Here is a 25251-nt window from a genome sequence, read left to right as displayed (position 1 = left end):
CCTCTGCCCCTGCCCCTCTGGGATTAAGGGATGCACCGCTACCACCCAGCTCACTTTTAATTTAATTTTATTTTTTACACAAAATCTCCTACAGTGAAACCGCCAAACTACTCCATAAGGAGAAAGAAAGGCTTATTGGGAATCAAACTGCCAAGGCTGGGGGCAGGGAGAGCAGAAAAAGAAGAGGATTTTAGATGATAGTCATCAGGATGGGAGTCTTTGAGCTGACACAAGCTGTTCAGACTGACCAGGAACTAGATGCCTTCATCCAAGGTAATTAAGAGCAGTTCTTAGGAAACAGAAATGTCAAATATGAGTCTTCCAAATACTATAAAATTTTTGTTTGGGATAAGGAATTCAAATATTGTGAAACTTTTATGCAAATGTTTTAATCTCCTCCCCAACCAATAAACCCTTTCTTTCCTCAAAAGTCCACTTGTATTCCAGGAATTTGATAGCCTGGAGCCCTGACCCCTTTCTCCTTGGAACAACCCTTTCCCTTTCCTAGATTTTCTCTTCAGATTAAGTTTAGGCTGTGAGGTTGGCCCCAGTCAATGGGGAAAAGACTGAGAGACCAGGTGAGTTAGAATAAATGCCAAATGCACTTCCCGTCTCCATCTTCTGTTCCTCAATCTCCCAGAAACATCCCCTTCATCTAGAGTAAATGTAGTCTTCTCCTTTTTGACCCCAAACTTATTTCTAACATTGCCAAAATGACCCTGGCTCCTGTTTCTACCTCCTGAGTATTAGGATAACAAGCACTGGACTACTTTGCCTGGTATTGGCCCCTGACATCTGGAAATTCTAAAACGTAGTAGGCCTCTGGCTTCCACATGAGCATACACAAAGGAGTGGAAACACATGTGTGCACAGGATGTGTTACACGAGGGAGAGAGAGAGAGAGAGAGGCATAGTGACACATGCCTATAATCCCAACACATGGAAGACAGAGAGAAGTGGTGCAAATCCTAGACCTCACAGGGCTTCTTACCAAGACCTCTCAAACACAAACCAACAAAAGTTTAAAAACAAATTATGAGGCTGGAGATAGCCTAGCAAATTAAGGACGATAGCTTCCCTTCCAGAGGACCTGCACTTGATTCCAGTACCCACGTGACTGTTAACAACCATCTGTAATCCAGACATATGTTCAGGTAAACACTCGTGCATTTATAAAGTAAAAATAAATCCAATCTAAAACAAGTACTGCACATGGTCATGTACGCCTTTAACTTCAGCACTCACTACTAAGGAAGGCAAGGGGCGGGCCTGATTTACACAGTGAGTTCCAGAACAGCCACGGTTGCATAGTGGGACACTGTCTTGAAAGAAAGAAATACTTAGACTCCATTTTATCAGAAAATGGGCTTCTACCATGAGAACCCTAGATCCTGCTGGGCATACTGTAGTCCTCCAGCTTCCTTCTGAAGACTCCAGTGCTCCTTGATTTCAGAATTTGGATGTCACCAGTCCGTCAAATGTCTCTCTCTATTCCACACCAATTACTTCTCTTGCATGGGTTCCACATCCACCCCCATCTTGTTCCTGTTACAGGTGCTCACTTGCTCTCTCTGTCTCTCTGTCTCTGTCTCTTTCTGTGTGTGTGTGTGTGTGTGTGTGTGTGTGTGTGTGTGTGTGTTGTGCATGTGTGTGTTTATGTTTTATGGTTATTGTTTTTTTGAATTTTAAACATTACTTTAAAACTGGGTGGTGGTGGCACATGCCTTTTATGCCAGCACTTGGAAAGCAGAGGTAGGCAGAGTTCTCTAAGTTTGAGACCAGCATACTCTAGGGAGCACATTTCAGGACATTCAGGGCTACACAGAGAAACCTTGTCTCAAAATTTGGGGAAAAAAGAAAAAAGAAAAGAAAAAACAACAATGCCAAGCAACCAGAGCTTCCAGGGACTAAGCCACTACCCAAAGACTATACATGGACTGACCCTGGGCTCCAACCTCATAGGTAGCAATGAATAGCCTAGTAAGGGCACCAGTGGAAGGGGAAGCCCTGGGTCCTGCCAAGACTGAACCCCCAGTGAACAGGATTGTTGGGGGGAGGGTGGTAATGGGGGGAGGATGGGGAGGGGAACACCCTTATAAAAGGGGAGGGGGATGGGTTAGGGGGATGTTGGCCTGGAAACCGGGAAAGGGAATGACAATCTAAATGTAAATAAGAAATACTCAAGTTAATATATAAAAAAAAAAAGAAAGAAAGAAAAGAAAGAAAGAAAAGAAAAACAAAGGAAGAAAGAAAAAACAAAAGAAAAGAAAAAGAAAAAACTTTAATTATTTTGTGGGATGGGCACACCTGACATGGTGGGTAGGTCACAAGACAGCTTGCAGGAGTTAATTCTCTCTCTCTACCACTGGGGCCAGGAATAGAACTCATTAGGCTTCCTGGCAAGCCTTTTAACTAGCCCCGCCCCCTTCTTCCGTATGTATCCGTGTGTATGCCTGCAGACACCAGAAGATGTTGGATCCCCTGGAGCTGGAGGCACAAGCAGCTGTGAGCTGTCTGACATGGGTGGTAGAAAATGAATTTTGCAAGAGCAGCAAATGCTCTTAACTGTGAAGCCATCTTTCCAGATCTGCCTGCTAAAAATTTTTTTAAGCATAGTTGAAATTGAACCTTGAAGCTGTGTGAAGTAGTGAACACCTACAATCCCAGCTCTCAGAAGGTAGAGACAGGATAATCAAGAATTAATGGTGCTATTATTAGGCAAGAAGAAGGAGGGGGGAAGGGGGGAAGAGGAGGAGAAATAGGAAGGGGGAGGAGGGGAAGAAGTAGGGGAAGAAGAAGAAGAGTAGGAGGAGGAGGAAGAGGAAGAGGAGGAGGAGGAAGAGGAAGAGGAGGAGGAGGAGGAAGAGGAAGAGGAGGAGGAGGAAGAGGAGGAAGAGGAGGAAGAGGAGGAGGAAGAGGAGGAGGAAGAAAAAGAGGAAGAGGAGGAGGAGGAGGAAGAGGAGGAGGAAGAGGAAGAAGAGGAGGAGGAGGAAGAGGAGGAGGAGGAGGAAGAAGAGGAGGAGGAAGAGGAGGAGGAGGAAGAAGAGGAGGAGGAGGAAGAGGAGGAGGAGGAGGAAGAGGAGGAGGAGGAAGAAGAAGAAGAAGAAGAAGAAGAAGAAGAAGAAGAAGAAGAAGAAGAAGAAGAAGAAGAAGAAGAGTGTTGAATGGGAATAATTATAGGCTGCCATCTAGCACTGTAAATGACCAACAGGAGCCAAGGTCAAGAAGCCGAAGAATAGGGATGGGGAACACTGGGAGCAGAGAAACCTCGTCAAAATGCAAGATGAAGCTAGAGAAATGGGAGAAAATACAGTGAACATCTTGAAAGCCAATTAAAGAGATTTAAACAAAGGCAAGAAAGGTAAGAGAGCCCCAAAATGGTTAAACAAGGAGGGAATATGCTACAGGCCAGGACCAAGACAAACTCAGCCTGAGTGTGGAGCACACACCTTTAATCTCAGTGCTCTGGAGGCAGAGCCAGGCAGACCTCTGTGAGTTTGGTACATTCTGGTCTACATAGCAAGTTCAAAGACAGCCAGGACTACATGGAGAGACCCTATCTCAAAACAAAACAAAACAAAACAAAACAACCCCCAAAACAAAAAAGATCAAAACAAAACAACAACAAGAAGAAGAACATATTTGTCACTGCTAATCATGTCGCTGTTTTACTATGACAGCCTATCAATAACTTAGCAGTTTTATTATTGCGACAGGATCTCGCTCTCTGTCCCAGACTAGCCTGCAGTTCTCTATAAAGTCCAGGCAGACTTCAACCCATAATGATCCTGTGTCCAGCTTCCCAAGTGGTGAGCTTTCAGGCACAAGCCTTCATCCTCGGCAGTAACTCAGCCTTAGATAAGTATTATTAATTGAGGTAGTGAGTGCAATAGGTACAGGGCACAGGAAGTTGTATTCATGCATCACCAGGGAGCCTGCAGAAAGGAGAGGAGAGGCCTGAGAAGGCATGTCTAAGGGGAAGGAGTGAATCATGCCACGGAGGAAGATACGACAGACAATAGCATAACCACAGCCACGCTTTCTGGCTTCCTTCAGGGGAGTAGTGATGAGGACCTGGTAGATAGTAGCACACTGGCAACTCCAGTGACGTCATGTCCTTTAAGACAACCAGAGATTCTAGATTAAAGTTTTGCACAAATGGTAATCAGAAACAAAAACAGCTCCCTGCGAGCCAAGCTGTCTCCCACATACATCCTTTTCCTGTGTAGAAAGGCTTGGCATCGCTTTCTTAAAATTGTCACTTGTCCAGAGAAAGTGACTAAGGTTAAACATCACTGGCTTGGGGGATTTTTGTCATTACGCAGCACAGAAGTCAATGGTGTTATTATGGTTGTGCCTTTTTGCAATGAGGTATTTTCTGAATTTAATGTCACAGGTCACTTCATGGGGCAGGTTGGTGATGTGGGCAGTGTATCTCTGGGCTTTTTTCTTGACACAAGATCTCATTTAGCTCCAGCTGATCTCCAACTTGCTATGTACCCAACAATGGCCTTGAACTTCTACCTGCCAAGTGTTGAGATTACAGACACTTGCCACTGAAACCTTTTCCTGTGGTGCTGGGGAGAAGAACCCAGGGCTTCAGTGCTTGCTAAGCAAGTACTCCACCAGCTGAATTACATCTCCAGGCCTTCTACTGCTTGCTTTGTTGTCTATATGTGCCCGTCTAGGTGTGTGCATGCATGTGTGCATGTGTGTGCATGCATGTGTGTGTGTGATGTGTGCACATATGTGTGTGGAGACAAGAGATTAATATCCAGAGTGGATCCTCAGGTATTTGTCTATCTTGATTTATAAGCCAGACACTCTCATTCATTGTCTTGGAAGCTCATGAAATAGGCTAGGCTGGGTAGCCAGCAGGCCCTAGGGATCCCTTGGTCCCCACATCCCCAGCCCTGGGTATATTGGCATGCATACCATGCCTGACTTTTCATGTGGGTGCTGGGGATCAAGTCCAGGCCGTCCTGTTTACACAGCAAGCATTTTTCCACCTAAGTTGTCTCTCCAAACCCCTCTTTCTCCTTTTTCTGAGTGAATATATAACCATGTGCACGTGGCCAGAGGGCAGCATCAAGTGGAGTCTTCTTCCATTAGCTCTCCACTTACTTACTGAGGCAGGCTCTCTTGATGAACCTGGAGTTCGGTGATTAATGTGTAGCTCTTCAGCTTACTGGGAATTCCCTGTTTCCAGCTCTCAAACACTAGAATTGCATTGCGGGTAACGTTTCCATGAAGAGCATCTTTTTATTTTACTGCTATTATTTTTTTAATAGATCCAAACTCACATCCTCACATTTGCATCGCAAGTGCTTTATCCACTGAGCTATCTCTCCACCTCTTTGCTGTTGCCGAGGCAGGGTATTTCTATGCAGCCCGAGCTGGCCTAGTACTCCAGGCAATCCTCCTGTCTCATCCTCCCAAGTGCTGGGATTATAGACATGAGCCATTGTGTCCAGCACCTGAATGTTAAGCATGATGGCCCCCATGTCTTTCATGCAGGCACTCTGGTAACTACCACACTCTTGCATATGAGCTGTGATACCTGCAACCTTCAATTTCCAACACTCTATCTTACAGCACTCGGCACTAACCACATTTCTACTCTTTTGCCAGCATCTAGGTTTTACCTTGTCTAGACAACCCCCAACTAACAACACTTAAATACATGAATCCATCCTTCCATCCCCACCTTGGTAGCTTGTGTGTGGGGTTTCACACATAGCAGACTGGAGCCAGAAAACTCCACAGTCATTTCTGTACCCTTTTCTCCCATCTCCTTTTCTATAGCCATTGAGTTTCTAACACCAATTATACATGGAAGTCATTTGAGGAACTTTATCAACAAGATCGATGCCCTGTCAGGATTGATGGCTCCCACACATAATCTCAAGTCAAGGAAACTTGAGGCAGGAGGAGCGCTGCAGGTTTGAGACCAGTGTGGATTGTTCTCATACAGCATGGAAGTCAGTGGTATTGTTATGGCTGTGCCCTTTGCAGTGAGATAGTTTCTGAATTTAATGTACCCAGGGAGGTGGAGATATGGTCAATAAATTTCTGGATTTGCTGTTGTTTGGGTTTTCTTTTTGTTTGTTTGCTTGGTTGGTTTTGTTGTCTGATTTTTTTTTTTGTTGTTCCAGTCAGGACTTTGTTGCATACTCCATTTTGGGATAGCCTGGGCTGTAGTATGAGATGCTGCTTTTAAATAGGAACTAATAGGTCAGTCAAGATGGCTCATCAGATTTAGGCACTCCCTATCAAGCCTACAACCTGAGTTTGATCCCTGGGACAGACAGAAGTGGACGTCAGTGGCAAATCTTTGATCCCAGTACTCAGGAGGCAAAGGCAGGAGACTCTTTGAGTTCCAGGACATCCACCACTACATAGAGTCATGTCCCGTGCAGAGCCATTCAGGTGGTTCAGATGGGTGAGATGAAGATGGGGACACTGGCAAGAACATTAAAACCTTACACTGGCAGCATGCCTTTAATCTCAGCTCTCAGGAGGCATAGGCAGCAGATCTCTGTGAGTCGGAAGTCAGCCTACTATACATAGTGAGTTCCGGTACAGACGACACACGGAGAAGCCCTGCCTTGAAAAAACAAAACCCAAACCAACAACCAAAGGAAACATCACAAAGACAAAAGCGGCCGTATACATTTAATGTTATAGTCTGGGAACAAAAAATGAGGCCATGTATGACTTTAGGGGAGGATGGATAGCCCTAGACCAGACTGCAGAGGGTGGCAGTAGGGCTCTTACTCAACTGGCTCAAGGTGGTCAGGTGATCAGCTTTCTGTCCCTTCCTCTGGGGTCTGTGCCTCTGCTTCATGGATTATTAATATCTTGACTTTCACCCCAGCTCACAGGCCAAATTCAGGCATTCATACTTCATCCTGGGGGGCTGTGGGAAAGTACTGAAAAAATGTTAAGCAGGGCTGCATCCTGGTCAGATTTGTATTTTTAGAAAATCACTCAGAGCCCAGGGTGGAGAATAGATTAGAGTGGAGCACAGCTGGAGGCTGGGAAAAGGATTACTGAGTTTGTGGAAATCTTCCTGGTGGCAGCCCCAATGAGGGAGGTGGTGAGAACCGAAAGGAATAGATGGATTCCAAAGACGTTACAGAAAAAAAAAAGTCAGTGAGACTCAGCGATTGATTCGACATGTCATGGACAATGTCAAAGGGGTGTGTCAAAGGATGACTTCTAGGTATCTGGCTCAGGAAACAGGATGAATGAGGGATGCCACTGTTGAAGCACAGGGAGCTGCTGGTGGGATAATTAGTTCTTTTCTGGACATATTGCTTCAGAGATACTTGTGGGGGGGCACCTTCCATGAGGATTTGGATGGTGGGGAAGCCCTTGACTATTTGAAGTAGAAGCAAGAGAAAGGCTCTAGCCCCGGTCAGGGGTCTCAACATATTGGTAGCATCTGAAAAGAAGAAACTGCACGGGGGAAGCATAAATGGAGGAAAGAAGGGAAGGTAGAGGGCAGAGTCCAGGAGAACCGTACATTCTCCAACAAGCAGGGGAGGAGGAAGCTGCAAAGGAGCCCAAGAAGAAAGATGGATGGACAGCATTGGGAAGGTCTGGGCTGTGCAAGTGCCCCGAGAGAGAGTGCCCTGAGGAGGACAGGAAGAAGGTGGAGACTGTTCAGTCTTTTTACAAGATAACCTAGCAGGATGGTTAGAGGTGGAAGAGAGCTTCGTTTGAGAGAGAATGACCTTAGTGCAGAGGACCTTAAAGAACATGGCAACTAAATGAAATGAATGACTCCTGATTAGATCCTGGGACAATGCACACACACACACGCGCACACACACACACACACACACAACCACCCAACAACTGCGTAGACAACAATAACTCATCTGTATCAGAAATTCAAGGTCAGTTTAGCTGAATTTTGGAGTCCATGCTAACTGGAGTTTAGTCATCCTAAGGCTTGGCTGGGGCTTGTCTTCACCAGGGCTCAGCTGATAGTCTTGGAGGTCCTGTTTCATAATCTCAGCACTGAGGAAGCTGAAATGAGCTACTGAGTTTATTTGAGTCAGCTTGCTCCCTTCCTTTCTTTCTTTCTTTTTTCTTTTTCTTTCTTTTTTTTGTTTCCTGTGTGTGTGTGTGTGTGTGTGTGTGTGTGTGTGAGTGAGTGTGTGTGTGTGTGTAGCCTTAGCTATCCTGAAACTCACTCTGTAGTCCAGGCTGGCCTCAGACTCACAGAAATCTGCCTGCTGCTGCCTCCTGAGTGCTGGGATCAAAGGTGTGAGCCACCACTTCCGGCTTCAAGGTCAATTTTCAATGCATAGTGCAAGCATGCCCCCAAAACAAACTAGCTAGGCATGGAGGCTCCTGCACGGTACCTATAATCTCAGCACTTGGAAACCTGAAGCAGGTCTAATAGCCTCGAGTTCAAAGGCAGCCTGGACTACAGATTAAGCCAAAAGTAACATGGTTGTGGCAATCAAATAACTGTGGCTGTGGCTGTGGCTGTGACTGTGACTGCCTGCTTAAGACCAGAAGAGGGAGAGGGAGAGGGAGAGAGGGAGGGAGAGAGGGAAGGAGGGAGAGAAAAGGAGGGAGACTAGTTGGGAAGGGGGTCAACAGGCATAGGGACAGCATGTGAGTTTGGCTATTAGCTCTGAAAGAAAGAAAGAAAGAAAGAAAGAAAGAAAGAAAGAAAGAAAGAAAGAAAGAAAGAAAGAAAGAGAGAGAGAGAGGGAGGGAAGGAGGGGAGGAGGGAGGGAGGGAAGGGAAGGAGGGAGAGAGAGAGAGAGAGAGAGAGAGAGAGAGAGAGAGAGAGAGAGGTTCATACACACTTTATTTGCTATGTTTTTCCAGGCTTGAGAGATTAATCAGCATTCAGGGGTTTGTGCTGACAAAGCTGTCTTTCCCCAGATTTCTGTACCTCAATTTGTTACTGTCTGACACAGTATTCACCATGCTGAGTCTGCAGACTTTGGCCTGTTTGAACAGGTTGTTTTTGGTTTAACCGGACTTCATCAGACCTCAGCTCAACTGGTGATGATTTCCTTATTCTGTCTGCTATGATTTCCCGGACATTTACATCATGGAAGCTTTTTGGTTTTGATCCCCTCAGCCTACCCAAAGCCATTTGAGAAGGAGGTGATCAAGGCGAGGATTCGTTTATTAGAGAGGATTAAACACTCTCTTTGTATCCATCACTCAGCAGATGGATTAGAAACGAAGGTGGTGCACACCTTTAATCCCAGCACTCACTCGAGAGGCAGGTGGATTTCTAAATGCAAGGCCTGCCTGATCTACAGAATGAATTTCAGGACAGTCGGGTTACACAGAGAAACCCTGTCTGGGAAAAGATAACAAACGAAAGAAAGAAAGAAAGAAAGAAAGAAAGAAAGAAAGAAAGAAAGAAAGAAAGAAAGAAAGGAAGGAAGGAAGGAAGGAAGGAAGGAAGGAAGGAAGGAAGGAAGAACTCCTTTCTAAAATTCTTTTGATGTTGTTTTTTATTCCAGTGGTTCTCAACCTGTGGGTCAAGACCCCTCTTTCTCCAAATCATGATTCATAACAGTATCAAATTAAAGTTATGAAACAGCAGCAGAAATAATCTTATGGTCGGGGGTCACTACAGAGAGGAACTGTATTGAAGAGTTGCATCGTTAGGAAGGTTGAGAACCACCGCTCTAGAGGAAGTACAACACAAAAATATTCACTAATGGGGCTTTCTGGCAACAGGGGTCCGGGAACTTCAGAGTGCTGGCACACACAGACATGATGACTTGAGAGCCTGGATTGGGAATGCACTTCAGCTGGCAGGTTGCTTGCATAGCATGCATGAGGCCCTGGACTGAGCCATAGCAATGCATAAACTGGGAATGGTCGTGGTGATACACGCCTATAATTCCAGCACTCTGTAGGTCATGGCTGGAGACTCGGGAGTCCAAGAGCATCCTCAGCTCTGTAGTGAATTTGAGGTCCCTCTGGGCTACATGAGACCTCGTCTCAAACAAACAAATAATAAAGCAAATGTATTTTAAAAATCTGAGCAGAGTTTAGGAATACCATCAAGGAATACTGCTAACAACATGCCCAAAGTGTTGAGGGATGGGGGAGAATGCTTAGTTACCAAGACTCTGAGAGGACAGAAACAAGAACAAGAGGCCTTGTCTATAGCCAAGGCTTTCCAAAAGGGAGGATGGGCAACCCAGTGGGGAGACACCTGGAAGAACCGTATGTCTTCCCTCTTGCGTTTTAATCTGGTTTTTCTGGTTGGCCAAACATGAATGAAAAACAGAGGGCCAGAGAGAGTTTCCGGTGCCATCTCTGTGGCTTCAAGGTCCAAAGATGGGTGGGGAACAATGGATGAACATGTTCTAAGGGCAAGGTGGGTTTTCTACAAGTCAAAAAGTAGAGAGAAGGTTGGGAATATAGCTTAGTGTTAGAGTTTTTGTCTACCGTGTGTAAAACCTTGGATTCAAGTCCAGGACCAGAAGCAAAACAGCACAAGTCTCTTCTGTAGATTAGACACTGTTTGGACTTTTAACAATTTGGCAGCTTTATGATTAAAAGAACAGTTTCAAGGTCCACGTTCAATTCCAACTGATTGTAATGTCTTGAAGTCTCAGTTTCTTCTTTCTGTCTCTGACTCTCTCTCTGAAACAAGACCTCTGTAGCCCTCATGGCAATCCTCCTGTCTCATCCTCTGTGTGCCAGAGTTACAGGCAGGCACGACCATGTCCAACTGTAGGACTTGTGACTCCAAATTAATGAGTGAGTTGACACAGCTGTACTTCACGATGACTAGATCTCCAGTAGGAGCCCGAGGAACCAGTGGAAGGCTAGGAAAATGCGTCAAATGGAGCAGCAGGGCAGGAGTAAGCTGGAATGTCTAGTCACTGTTTTTAGGAATAAGGCCAAAAATTATTCCCCTTCCCTCTGTACCCAAGAAACTTGAGAAAGCCTCTCTGTTCAACATGCTAGAACACACTGGCAGGGACACTGTGTTATTTGTCTGTTCGATAGCAAGATTATTTATTTGTTTGTTTATTTTTGAGGCACGGTCAAATTTATTATGTAGCTGAGGATGAGTGTGGACTTCTGACTCTCTGGCCTTCACCTCCTGAGTGCTAGGATTATAGGTGCATACAACCGTGCAGTTTATGCCATGCTGGGAATTGAACCCAGGGTTTCAGGCATGCTAGGCTAATGCTCTACTCACTGTGCTACCTCCCCCCGACCCAGCCTCAAGCTGAATCTTGAGCACTGGCCTTCAGTCAGTGAGCTGGCAGTTCATTTGTTAGTGTTATTCGTTGTTAACGTAATTGTAGGAAATCGAAACATGTAAACCGTAGCCATGAAACCCTTAAGGCTGGTTAATCGTTGTAGAGCGCAACCGGTGTAATGCTTGCTAACTGATCCCATCTTGATTATGATAGACTGAGCCCCGGAAAAGCTGCTGAAGGCTTCGAGTCCTGGTGTGCACAGACAGACAGGCTCTATCATCTGCCTTTGCTGCCAAAGAGAGAAATGGCAGAGGGGACTGGATTGAACAACTGGGTTTCAAAATGCCCACGGGAAGAGGAAATCGGTGTCTGGATGGACACAAATGATGCTGGCAAACCCCTGAGAGCAGAGGTTCAGCCAAGCCCTGTAGGCCTTATATGCTGGGGTGCTCTGAAGGGCCATAGCTCAGACTCAAACCTCGATAGAGGAAACTCAGACAGATCCGAAAGGCCACAAAACATATTCCCTTCCCATCAGCGCTGGTTTCCATACGGTTTTTTAGTGAGGTCTTATTCCTCAGTTTTATAGCTCAAACACAGTGACATCCCAAATCAGACATCTGTGATTTCTCTGATGGAGAGCTGTAAAGAATGGCTGAGGTGGGCTTTGCTTTCCCTCCCTGGGCTCTGATTTTTCTGCACCAAAGAATGAGCAAGAGGCACGTTTATCCATCCTGCTGCCCCTTTCTTAGCCCTGAAATATGAAGGGGCTTGCTAGTTTGACATCTCCAAGGGAAGAAAGAAGTTTTGCTCTTTTTTCCCCCTGGTACCTCCAGATACCCAACCCAGCAATAAGCCCTTTGGAAGAGTGAAGTTGGGGACCAGAAACGGTGGGGTTCTAATGACATCAACTGATGCCTTTTGCCCTCTACCACAGACCCAGCGAGTGAGCCCCAGGCCTAGTCCAGATGAATGGAGAACCAAGAGGTAGCGTGTGAACGTGTTTTCCAGCCCTTTATGAATATAAATATTTAGCACATGGCGTTTTGCAGAATTAAATCTCCAAGCCCAGATTAGCCTGGTAATATTATTATGAAGATGCCAGGGAAGAGATACCTGTGACTGTTGTGTGCCTTCTCATTCGAGGATGCCTGTGACGACTTGATGCACTTTAATTTGCCAGGGCGATCATTAATTGCATATGAAACAGTTGGTGTTTGGCTTTAAGGGAAGCTGATTGGGTCAGTGGCTGAGTGGTTGGCTCAGTGATCTACAGCTGGCTCTTAGCTCCAGCACCCCTGCTTTCTTTTGAAAAGCATTCTCACTCAATGTTTTGGGGACCCCCTGAGGAAGAGACTGTGAAACATTGGGGGTTTTAATCTGTGTTTTCCTTTGGGCTTTATAGCTTTAATTTTAATATTTTGGATAATAAAGAATGACTTTAAATTAAATTTTCCGGGTCTGCCATCTGTGATTGTTTGGACTTTTCCCTCCTCTCTGGCAGTTCTTTGACTTAATGTTCCTTGAACAGGAGGAAAAGTGGGGTCTCAAGCAGGAGAGGAGCAAAGGGACAACCAAGCAGGGCAAGCCTGCAAGTTTATAGAAATAGGGAGAGGCTTTGAGGAAGTAGGGGTATGCAGGGTTGATGGCCAGAGTCAAAAATCACAAAGGGAATCAGATATAACTGTGGCTTCCTACTCTCACCTCTTGATTTATCTTTGAAATGTCACTGCCGATGTTGTACCTTGGTTTGTCCATCTGTTAGGGAAGTGTCCTGTTACTACGATAAACACCATGGCCAAAGGCAACTTGGGGAACAAAGAGTTTGTTTCGGTTTACACTTTTAGGTTACAGTTCATTACTGAGGGAAGCCAGGGCAGAAATTCAAGGCCAAGAGTCTGGAGGCAGGAACCAAGGACCAACCAGGTGTGGTTGCACATGCCTTGACTCCAGTATGCATGAGGTAGAAGCAGGCAAATCTTTGTGAGTTCAAAGCAGTCTGGTCTACACAGAGTTCCAAGACAGCAAGGACTATGCAGAGAGACCATGTTTCACAAACAAAAACAAAAGTCTTGGACAAACACTTCTTTACTAGCTTGTTCCCTCTGGCTTGTTAGGCTAGCTTTGATAAACATCCCAGGCCCACCTGCCTAGGAACGGTGCTGCCCACAGTGGGCTGGGGGGGGGGTGTCTCCCAAATCAATAATCAATCAAAGCAATATCTTACAGTCAGGGTCAAAGGTCAATCTGATTGAGATGATTTTTCAGTCAAGATTCCCTTTTCCCTAGTGACACGAGGTTGTAAAAGCTAGTCAGCACAAGAAGTGACTTTATTTGTTTTTCAGTACTAGGACTGTTAGAAATAACAGGGTCACAAAGAAGAAGAGCACTATTTCAATGAGGAGTCTGAACTCTGACAAAGAATAGAGGTCTGGAGTGAATGCTAGGAAGAGCAGGCACACAGAGGCTGGAAGCATACTAGGTTTTTAGCCTAACTCAGGTGGTGCTTGTCTCTTTTCCCCACTGGCTAGTGTCTGATCTCACACTTTTATTCAACTGACTAGTCTTAAAAGAATAGAACAGGAAATGAAAAAGGATAAAGGAATGGGAGAGGGGTCACTACTCCAAGGGGAAAAGGGTCACTGCTCCAGGTTATCAAATTTCTGGAATGTAGCAGGGAGTCTCTGTATAAACAAAGGTTTTAGCAGATGTGTGTGTGTGTGTGTGTGTGTGTGTGTGTGTGTGTGTGTGTCTATATAGATGTCTCTGTCCTGAATGTAACTATGTAGACCAAGCTGGCTTTGAACCCACGGAGATCTTCCTGCCTCTGTCTCCAGAGTGCTGTGATCAAAGACATGAGACACCACCCCTGTGGCTCTTTTTACTTTTTGAAACAAAATGTCACTAAATTGCTCAGACTGACCTTGAGCTTCCTCTGCAGTCTAATCAGGCAAGCTCTCCACAGACTGAACTACATCACCAGCTCCAGCAAAGAGATTTTTAGATAAAGGATAACCCACCAAAGAGGTGTCCTTCCGGTTTCCAAACTCTTCTTCAGAGGAAGCCAAGGCTGTGTGAGCACTTAGGCGTTTCCAGATCTCAGTTAAGTCTGAGAATTCTCAGCCTCCACATCGCTCTTCACCTCGTCAGTGAGGCCAAGGGGAGAGCGTGTTCCCAGCTTTGAAGGGAAGTGAGGACACATCATCACGCCCACTGCAGATCACGGCATTCATGAGTCAGACAGACAGCTCTGGATAAAATGGAAGAGCGCCCGCCAACGAGGACCTGGGGTCTGTCACAGAGGGAGAGGCGGAGTGTTCGGCTTGCACAGCCGCGCAAGGAACGCCTCCTGTCTTGCCTTCTGTTAGTGGGAAGGAGCTTCTTGGAGGGTCAAGTTTTGGATTAGAGAGAGAGAGAGAGAGAGAGAAACAGAGAGAGAGAGAGACAGAGAGATAGAGAGAGACAGACAGAGACAGACAGACAGACAGACAGAGACAGACAGACAGGAGTTCCAGGAAGCATTTTGAAAAGAAAGATGAGTCCTAAGAATCAGGAAAGACATCCTAGTGCTCCCTGACAGAAGAGACACAGGGAGTGGTGGAGTTGTTAGAGGCCCTCAGTTCTGGCTCTGTACGAGGCTTTTTTGTTGAATCACTAGGTAGCTGAGGCTAGCCTCTAATCACAATCCGCTTACTCCACTCTCCCAGTGCTAGGATTACACGCGTGTCACCACAGGCAGCCAAGTAGGCTGCACTAACATCCGAGTGGATTATTTTACATCTGCTGATCTCTCTCCCCCCACCCCTCACCCCCACCCCTGCTACCCTCCCATCCCAAATTCCGCATCCTCTGTCCGTAGCAAAAGGTCGAATTTATGGCTCCACAGGTAAGAAGGCAAAGGTTCATAAAATGACCTTGAAGATCAGGGAAGCAGCAGTCACCCCAACCAAGAGGAAGTCAGGAGCTCAGGTAAGCTCAGGTATTTTATCATATTTCTAAGACCCCACATGACCATCTTTCATCCCACACGACTCCTGGAACAAGAGATAGCTGGAATCAATATCTCTCTCACACTTCTTTTTCCTCTCAAATACACAACACACACACACACACACACACACACACACACACACACACACACACACGAGACGGAGGTGGGGGATGTCATCTCCTCCTCCTCTTCCTCTCCCCTTGTTCCCTTAAGTAGATACAACCTTGGTGCTGCCCCCCCACCAACAATGGAAAACAACCCCAACAAGTGCCTATGAAAAAAGACTTTAAGACTCATGAATATTTAGCTCGTCCTCATGTAAAATATATGACTTTGTGTAAGGATCAGGCGAACGAGGTGCATGATTTTTTTCTGATTTATGGGCCTGGAGACGGATTATTCATAGCAGAGCAGCTGTGTGGAAAGATTCATCCGCTTCGGAATGTGATTGTACATCAGGCAGTGTGTGGGAACGGAGCTATGACTAATGGCTGCTTTACATATAAATGAGAAGGTTTGTGCTAGGAACTGTAAAAAAAGACAATCACTCAGCTGACGGGCAGGCTCCTTATCGTGGACGCAGGAGAGGGACCACCAGAAAGGTAGGCGAATGGATGCCTCCCCTCCTCGAGAGCCAGGTCAGGAGACGGAGGGTGGAGAGAGGAGCTGGAGAACTTTGGAAAAGCAGGAGTCTCCTTTCCTGATTCCTCTCAGTCTCTGCATTTCATCTGACATTTTTAGGCCCCACCAAAAAGCACATCTAGGCTGAGAACGTCCGAACAGAAGAGCTACGTTGTCCATTGCACCTCCAAGTGATGGGCATTTGCAGACCTCAGCCTGGGGCCGCTGAGGGCTCGGGTCCACGTCAGAAAGAGAGCAACATGCATGCAGTGAACCTCAAAAGAGAAAAATCTCTGTGAGCCTGAGGTTTTCCTCTGCTACTCCTCAGCCTCTCGTGCTTTCTGTTCGTTCATCTCTCTCCTCTCTTGTAGCTGAGACAGGCTGTCTAGACATTGCAGATGTGGACAGATGTTGGGTCTGTAATTTATAACAACGGCCTCCAGAAGGCAATTCCAATTTGTTTCGGTAAGGCTTTGAGTTACAGGCAGAAAAAATATCCTGTAAATACCGTTGACTTACATGGTAACTACACCAAGGGTTTACTTAGTGAACAATCACTAACGAAGGCATAATTACACATCCCTGCAGACTACTGGAGAATTTAGTGTCACTGAGCAGGCAATGACCACCAAATCGAAGTCCTGGCTCCGGGAAGCGCTGGAAAATAAGGGCATTGACCCATACTTAGTAGGGATTTATCTCTATTTCTTCAATTATCAATTATCCTCTATCCTGAGGATCCTTTCAGCCTTATCTATGTCATAGATGACCCCTGACTATCCTACCAAACTCCAGGCAAGTGCATGCTGGTCATAGTTTTCAACTGATAAAGGTTTAGGCCACACAGTACCTGGGGGTACTCACGAAACCCTCAGACAAGCATGAGGCTAGCAATTAACTTCCCCATTATTGTAATGGGCTCCACAGTCAGCAGCAGGCTTGAAGGGCACTGGGCCATCTTTGCTTTGTCCTGGTGACCGATGGTTCAACAGCTGTCCAAGCCAACAATGAGGCTGCCTGGACCACCCACACTGTGAAGTCTATTCCGGTCATTCTAGTTGGAAACGGAAAGGCACGGTTTTAGAATACTTCCTTAAAAATTTGGAGTTACTCCCATCTAGGGTGGTGTGAGTGTGTCAGGGGGAGGTGGGCAGGCTGGGGCTAAGGTTTTATATGCAAAGAAGTTAAGTGGTCTCACCTTGATTACAGTGTTGGCATCAGAAGTCACATGTGCACTGGAGGTCTGTCATCCTTGAGAATTCTGACCAGCTGGTCCCTTAGGGATTAGGGGATCAGAATTGGCTGGCAGCTGGGAGCTCCGGCTTCTCTGAATGTATAGGGTTGCAGCTGAAATAGCCATCAAGGTATCATTTGTGTCTGGCTGCGTGATGGGGGAAGCAAGGTGGGAATAAAGGGGGGGTAGAGAAATGTGGAAATCAAACGAACACATTGGCAGCATTGTATACCAATTCTTAATCCATCGCCAACAACTTCTAGTCGATTTGTTTCATATAATCTTCCCTTCCCCTCTCACCTGTCCAGAGACGATCAAATAAAACTTATGCTTAAACTTCTAGCCACAGGCCCATCGGTTTCCACAGACCCCGAAACGGATGCCTCCTGCTTCTTTTAGAACAGATATTATCGAGAGATTCTTGTTTTCTTTGCAACTGTTGTCTAAATTCTCTCTCTCTCCCTGGCTCCTGCTTATGGTATGTTTGGTAGCCACTCAGCTAGAGTGAGATCATGCCCTCACCCAAAGTGGTCTACTTTACTATGTTAGTACAGCTTCAGCACCAAGTGCTGGGAGGGGAGACTACTGGAGACCAAGGAAGAGAGGGAAGAGAGGGAAGAGAGGGAAGATTATAACCGAAGGTACACTGCCCTGGCAATCACTGGCCACAGGATGTGACCTCCATCCTGCCTAGGAGAAAAGATGTTAGCTGCAGGGGACGGGTTTAGGAAGCAATTTGTGCCTCCCAAGTTTAAAGTTTTCAGCCTGGGCTGCATGGCGAATTTAAAGCCACTTTGGGAAATAGTGAAACTGTGTCTCAAATGAACTAACAAACAGAAAGGCTCTGAACCAGTGGATGTAGCACTCGCTCGCTGTCAGTAAAGGGGTTCCTTATTACCCTGCACGTATGAAGAATTCCACCCTCAACACTGCATAAGCCAGATGTGTAGGCACATGCCTGTAACCGTAGCACTGAGGAGGTGGGAGCAGGAAGATCAGAGTTCAAGGTTATCCTCAGTTATAGAAGGAGTGTAAAGCCAGCCTACCGTATAGGAGATTCTATTTAAAAATAGAATACTATTGCAAAATTAATATTTGAGGACTGGAGAGATGGCTCAGCAGTTAAGAGCACTGACTGCTCTTCCAGAGGTCCTGAGTTCAATTCCCAGCAACCACATGGCTGCTCACGACCATTTTTAACGGTATCTGATGCCCTCTTCTGGTGTGTCTGAGGACAGCAACAGTGTACTCGTATACATAAAATAAATAAATCTTTAAAGAATTAGTATTTAAGCCTGGTGATGGTGGCTCACATTTTTAAATCCCAATATCTGGGAGGCAGAACCAGGTGGATCCCCAGGGTCAGGGTCAGTCTGGGCTACAGAGTGAGTTCCAAGACAACTAGGGTTACACAGAGAAACCCTGTCTCCCTCTATGGCCAACCCTCCAAAAATTACCACCACCACCACCACCACCAACAACAACAACAACAAATTAGTATTTGATCCAGACATGGTAGCAATATGCGCTGTACTCTCAGCATTTAGTAGGCAGAGCCGGGAGCATCACAAATTCAAGAACAGCCTAGGCAATATCCTGACCTCCTCACCAGCAAAGCTCTACAAGGTTGGGGAAGCAGTGCTGAGATTCCTGAGGCGCGTTTTTTATGGAGACTTCAAAAAATACAAATACATGCTGTCTTCCAGGGGCCTGTGAGATGTGGGTGGTCATAGCAGGGTGCTCTCAAACCCCAGAGATGCTTGTGAAGGCACCAAGCCTCATACAGCCCCCTGGCAACAGTGGACGTGGGTGCTTCTACTGACAGCCCTGCGGGTAGGGAGGATGAAGGATAATGTTAATGGTGAACAAGACTAGAGAGGTTATCTCCTTGGTGGTCCATCTACATGTTTGTTCTCTAAAGAAACAATGTAGATAGCAGAGATATCCTCGGAATGAGAGGGAGCCCAACTCCTATAATCCCACTGTGTCTGCTGTGAGCCTTAGCTGGAAGGACCGGCACAGTTTCCAGGTGCGGAAGATAGAAGTGAGTAGGAAAGGAAGCTACAGAGGAGTGACTCCGTAGATGTCTTCAGGGAGCAAGGTTCAAGGTTCAGACTTGGGTACTGCAACTCCAGTGGAGATACCACTGAACTAGGAGAGACCTAAAGCAAGGATGAGCTAGGGCTGAAGATGGCTTAGAGGGTAGGAGCACTGGCTGCTCTCCCAAAAGACCTGGGTTCAATTCCCAGCACCCACATGGCAGCTCACAACTGTCTGTAACTCCAGTTTCAGTGGGTTCAACACCTTCAAACAGACAAACAGGCAAGCAAGACACCAATGAATATTTAAAAAAAAACTAAAAAAGGAAAGGATGAACTTCCTTGCGTGTATAAATATGTACATGAACATATGAGTACACACAACATGAACATGCATACCTGTATATCACCTGGTACTTTTTTAAAAAAAAGATTTATTTATTTTATGTATGTGAGTACACCGTAGCTGTCTTCAGACACATCAGAAGAGGGTACCGGATCCCATTACAGATGGTTGTGAGCCACCATGTAATTGCTGGGATTTGAACTCAGGACCTCTGGAAGAGCAGCCAGTGCTCTTAACCACTGAACCATCTCTCCAGCCTGTCACCTGGTACTTAAAGACATCTGAACTACTGAGGGAAGTCCAGATATCTCACCGAGGAATTTTTTCAAGAGCTGCTCCCACATTGCAATCTTCTATAGGCCTCTTTTTTTATTGTTGTTGTTTTATTTGAGACAGGATCTCTCCACATAGCCCTGTCTGTCTGTCCTAGAATTCACTATGTAGACAAGCCCAGCCTTAAACTCACAGAGATCCACCTCTCTCTGTCTTCCAAGGGCTGGAATTAAAGGTGTGCACAACAGAGCCCAACTTTTGTAGACCTCTTCATCATCTTATCCAAGCCTGGGTTGTTGGAGGGAGAAGGATGCAGTAGGATGAGAAAGGGCTCACCTTCAAGATTGTTTTGCATGGGGGCTTAAGGTTTGGTCTTAGTTCTCCAGACTTAATCATGTCTGAGGCAGGCCTGATACCTTAGATGCCTCGTGTCTGTCTGAGAAGTTCTGGAGCAGTAGATATACAGATTCAGAGCCCAACATTAGGTATTTTTTTCTAATTCTGATCCCAAGGATTCCAAACTAATTTATTTGAAATATAGTAGAAAAACCAGGAGTTTTGGAGCCAGGATGCCTAGGGTTGAATCCTGTCATTTTCTATGAATTCATTTCCCGTATGTGGTGGTTTGAATGTGCCTGGCCCAGGAAGGGATACTATTAGGAGTTGTGGCTTTTGTTTGGAGGAAGTGTGCCACTGTGAAGGATTGGGCTTTGAGACTTTCCTCCTAGCTGCTGGGGAGACAGTCTTCCGTTTGCCTTTGAAATAAGATGTAGGACTGTCAGCTCCTCCAGTGCCTGCTTGGGTGCTACCACATTCCTACTGATGATAATGGACTGAACCTCTGAAACCGTAAGCTAGCCCCAGTGTAATGTTGTCCTTGATGAGGCTTGCCTTGCTCATGGTGTCTGTTCACAGCAATGGAATCCCTAACTAAGACACCATCCATTCATTCACTCAACAGATACTTAGTGAACAGCTATCGTACGCTAGGTGTGTATCTTGGGGTACGATGTGTAAGTCAGCTCAGCTACGTTCAATTCTTCCATCTCTCAGGTAAGAATATTACATATTACATATTACACAACATATTACAGTTGTGCACACAGCTGACGCTCAATAAATGCTTGAATGTTTCAATTGCAACTTTAAAAAATTTATTTATTTGTTTTATGTGCATCGGTGTTTTGCGTGCGTGTATGTCTGAGTAAGGTGGTCAGATCCCTGGAACTGTAGTTACAGACAGTTGTAACCTGCTGTGTGAGTGCTGGGAATTGAACCCAGGTCCTGTGAAAAAGTAGCCAGTGCTCTTAACCTCTGAGCCATCTCTAGCCCTCATTTATAGCATTATAACACTGTCTTTCTTTGCTGATATTTCCCTCAAAAGGTAGCTAATCTACATCTTGGGGAATTTTGTAATCTCCCAGAGGATCACCAGTTTTTAGAGGTGACATTAGCAATGGGTAAGCATGTGACTCTTCTCTGGCATAAGACGGTATAGGTTCAACAATGGAATCTCTCCCCCCCCTGCTGTGAGACCTTCTGTCATGTCTTTACATGTTTAGCATGATGGCCATAGTATGTTTGACACTGCCACTGAAAAGGCTGTGTGGACTGAGGGCAATGGCTCATTGGTTAAGGGTATATGTTGCTCTTGCAGAGGATCAAAACTTGGGTTCAGCACCCACATCTCATAACCACCTATAACTCCAGGTTTAGGGAACCTGATGTCCTTTTCTGGCCTCGGTGGGCACCTGCACTGTGCAACACTCCCACCCCCACCCAGATACCCTTAATTTAAAAAAAATTAGTCATTCATTAAATGGATGAAGGGAGGAACAGGGATTCCAGTACTGTGGTGGTTACGTAGGCCTCATGTTGCTTTAGTCCACAGATGTACCCATCACCTGCAGTGCCTCTGGGACACTATGCCAGGTGCTGGGGAATATAGCATTGAGTGAAACAGACTGGGTCCCTGCCTTCATGAAGCGTATAGAGATGGTGGAGGAATAGAGGCTATGGTCAAAGAGACAAAGGAAGCAAATTATGCTAAGAAAGCACATACATATACACACATTTATGTATGTGTATATTATTTATGGCATTGTTTGGGGAGGTTTAGGGGGTGTGGCAATGTTGGAAAAACTGTGTCACTGGAGCTAGACCTTGCACCATTGCTAATTCCTGCTCTTCCTGTCTTGTGCTTGTGGTAAAGGTCGTAACTCTCAGCATTGGGCTCCTGAACTGTGCCTGCTGCTTGCTGCCCAGCCTCCCATCATGGTGGACTCTTAATCCTCTGGAACTACAGACTCAATGAAACTCTTTTTTTCTCTAAGTTGCCTTGGTCATGGTGTTTTATCACAGCAACAGAAAAGTAACTAAGACAGATAGGGAGCTGGCCAAGTGTGAGTAATCACAAGGTTTTCCTAAGGTGTCTGCAGACGGCTGCAGTAGGAGGCAGAGTGAAGACCAGGCTGGTACTGTTGCCATTGCTAGGGGAAGTCTTTCCTAGTGGCTGCTTCCAGCTCGGCACATTTAGACCTCAAGGAAAGAGGGACATGACTGGAAGATACTTTGTAACCACGAGCATCCAGGGAAAAAAGCTGCAGAGGTAAATTCTGGTCTTCTCTCAAGAGCAAGAAGACAGTGCTTTTAAGTTCAGAGACTTGGTGGCACTGAGTTCTCCAGACAACAGATGGCCACCTTGGGGTGGGTGGGGTGCAAGAATAGAATGTTGAGCCCTCTCTTCTACAGTGAGCTGAGAAGGTTGGCTGGTGGTCTGGGACCTGCAATTGCATGTGGAGATGAGGGAGGCTCGTAACTGGCTCTTGGGTCTGTTTTTGTTGTTGTTTCATTTGTTTGTTTTTCAAGACAGGTTTTCCTGTGTAGCCCTAGCCATCCTGAAACTTGCTCTGTAGATTCGGCTGGCCTAGAACTCAGGTATCCATGTCTGCCTCCCCAGGGCTGGGGTTAAAGGTGTGCTCCACAACTGCGGGGCTGACTCCTGGATTTGTAAAACTTGCTCTGAGAATCTACCTGTTCAAGGTCTTCCTTCTCCGTGCCTGGTGCATTCAGCCTTCAGACATGAGTGGATTTCCATTTCCAGAGGATGAAAAAAAAAATGAACAGAAGCCCTGCTGAACCTGGGGGGCTGAGCAGGTCACTTCCCCCCAGCAACCCCTTGTTATTCAGGCACACACATTCATTTCCCAACTCACCCAAATCCAAACGCTCGTCCTCTCCCTCTCTGACCTCTCAGACCTACACAGACTTCCAAGCACTCCCCACAGGCCACTCCATTCTGGCTCTATTTATCCTCATCTCCCCAAAGCTCCTGCACCCCTCCTTTCTCCTCCCGACCTTCCCCTCATTCTAGCCCCGGTCTCCCTCTGCCTCCACTTCACCCTATTAAGAAACAACCGCCCCACAGAAGCCTCTGCCCCTGGCGGCAGCTCCCTGAGCCCCGCCCGCCCTCCCTCCTCCTGCAACTGCTCCTCTCCCTGACAGATGCCTCAGAGCCCCGGGCCGCAGTTAAGGTGACGAGATGCAGCAATTCTTTATGAACATTTCATTCCTGCTCGCTACACGACGTAAATTAGATGGTGTGTTACATTCGGGCAATAAGAGAGATATGTCACCACGACGCTGGCCCATTGGATGGAGAGGGTAATCCTGCCGTGAATTTCATTACTGCTTTTATATAGACAGAATTAGCTCGGTGACAGCGAGCCTGATTGTCTTTCACTAGGGGTTTGGCGAAGAGCTGAAAGGATTTCACCCTGATGTGCACACTACTGAGTGACCCTGCTCACCAGCGGCTCCGCTGATTGCTTTGCACCTTGCAGACTCCGCGACTGGCTCGGCCTCTTGCAGGCCTCGCTCCCTCCGGGCCTCCAGCCCACCCCGCCCCTGCCTGGCTTTCTCTGGAAGCCAAAGCCGAGAGACCTAACAGAGATGTCACAAAGGTCATGAAGGGATGTGTCTGTGGGGAGAAGCAGGACGGCAGAGCTAAAACCAAAATAAAGCAAAAAAAAAAAAAAAAAAAAAAATCCTTCTGGGACTAGGCTCTCCTGACCCGGTGCTGGGGTCACTCACTCCCACCTTGCCCCCCCACCGGGAATGAAAAAAGAAAGCCCTTGTCCCTCTAGGCAGGAGCTGGTATACCCTCTTAGGTGTCTCCAGCAGAGCCTTTCATTGGGTTCCTCTGCGGTGGCCTCCTGTGTTTCTGGAGTGGAATCCCTTTCCTCCACTTTCTCTTCATATCTGCTTAAGTCTCCCCAACCCTATATTCAGCAGAGACTTCTTCAATTCTTAGTAGGATCTAGATGGCCCTGAACCAGCAGCCTTCTGAAGAAGCCAGACTAAGGCTTCTTCCCTAGATCTTTGCCATGGACTGGCTGGTCCTGGGAGACACAGATGGTCCAGTCCCTCCCTGGTACTTGGCTTTCTGTCCACTCCCTCACCTCTGTTGACTCCTCAGCCATGGCCTTACTATCAAGGCCTTTCTGAAGCAACTGGCCATTCCTGGGGTTGGCCAGGGACAAGATCACTGCAAGGCCCCTGATCACCACTCTGGTTCTTTCCAGAAGGCCCAGAAAGACTCTCTGAGTCTTTCCTTGGGGGATCAGGGACCATGCCTGGAGCAGACAGCATAATCCCCTCAAATCCTCCTTTTCTTTACTCAATCCGCACATCTGTCAGGAAGGCTTCTCTGGGACCCAGAGCAGTGAGAGTTGTGCCTGGCTTGAGAGGCATGAAGGTCACAGTCTCCACTTTCCAGTGGGGCAGGGGGTCTCCTGGAGCTCAGCAGGGTTGGGGTGTGGGGTAAGCTAGAGGCCTGGAGTTACAGATGGCTGTGGGCCTCCATGTGGTTGCTGGGAATTAAACCCAGATCCTCTGAGAGAGCAGCCAGTGCTCTTAAATGCTGAGACATCTCTCCAGCCCCTTCTTCCCAGTTTTACCTCTGCACGGCAGAGTAGAATTCTTGCACAGAATGCTCCATTTCAGTCAGCCTTCACATCCAACCTGAGAGCGGTTCCTAGCCTGTGTGTTAAATGGGGCCACCACAGGATGAAAGTGTGTAAAATATAGTTCCCGGGGATGCAGCTGCGGCCTTCGGTCATGAAGGCTGACATTGCGATTGTCATCATCGTCACAGCTGGCCCCACTCAGCTGGTACAACAGGGGTCAGCATATAGATAAATGCCCAGCCTTCTTGCTTTACCCTAAGGACAAGGTCCTTTCTATTTGACACTTTATCTCTTTATCAGAATAACCTTTCCAATTGTCAAACTTGCTATTCAGGAAGACAGCCATGATCTCAAGGATTCGCAGGTTCAAACTGCTGCAGTTCTTCTGCTGCACACATCTCATTTTTAGTTTAGTTTGGTTTTTAATTTAAGGAAGGCTTCGTGTAGCCCAGGCTGGCCTTGAAATTGCTATGTAGCCAAGGATAACGTTGATTTCCTATCTTCTTGCTTCTACCTCCTGAGTCCTGGGATGCAAGTGAGTTACCACACGCAGCTTTATGCAGTTTT

The 25251-nt window shown here is 46.5% G+C and overlaps 1 long non-coding RNA gene across 1 annotated transcript; it reads left to right on the top strand.

Annotated features, from left to right (window-relative positions):
- Window positions 1-15746: 15746 nt before the first annotated feature.
- LOC100911827 (uncharacterized) lies at window positions 15747-23757 on the top strand. Its single transcript, NR_110710.3, is given in 6 exon segments — window positions 15747-15806; window positions 15946-16290; window positions 21930-22325; window positions 22677-22873; window positions 23222-23380; window positions 23463-23757. It is a non-coding gene; the product is annotated as an uncharacterized LOC100911827 (long non-coding RNA).
- Window positions 23758-25251: the final 1494 nt, after the last annotated feature.

The sequence above is a fragment of the Rattus norvegicus genome, chromosome 1 (assembly GCF_021556685.1).
Source record: "Rattus norvegicus strain SHRSP/BbbUtx chromosome 1, alternate assembly SHRSP_T2T, whole genome shotgun sequence".
Taxonomy (NCBI): domain Eukaryota; kingdom Metazoa; phylum Chordata; class Mammalia; order Rodentia; family Muridae; genus Rattus; species Rattus norvegicus.
This window is presented reverse-complemented; position numbering and strand designations above follow the sequence as displayed.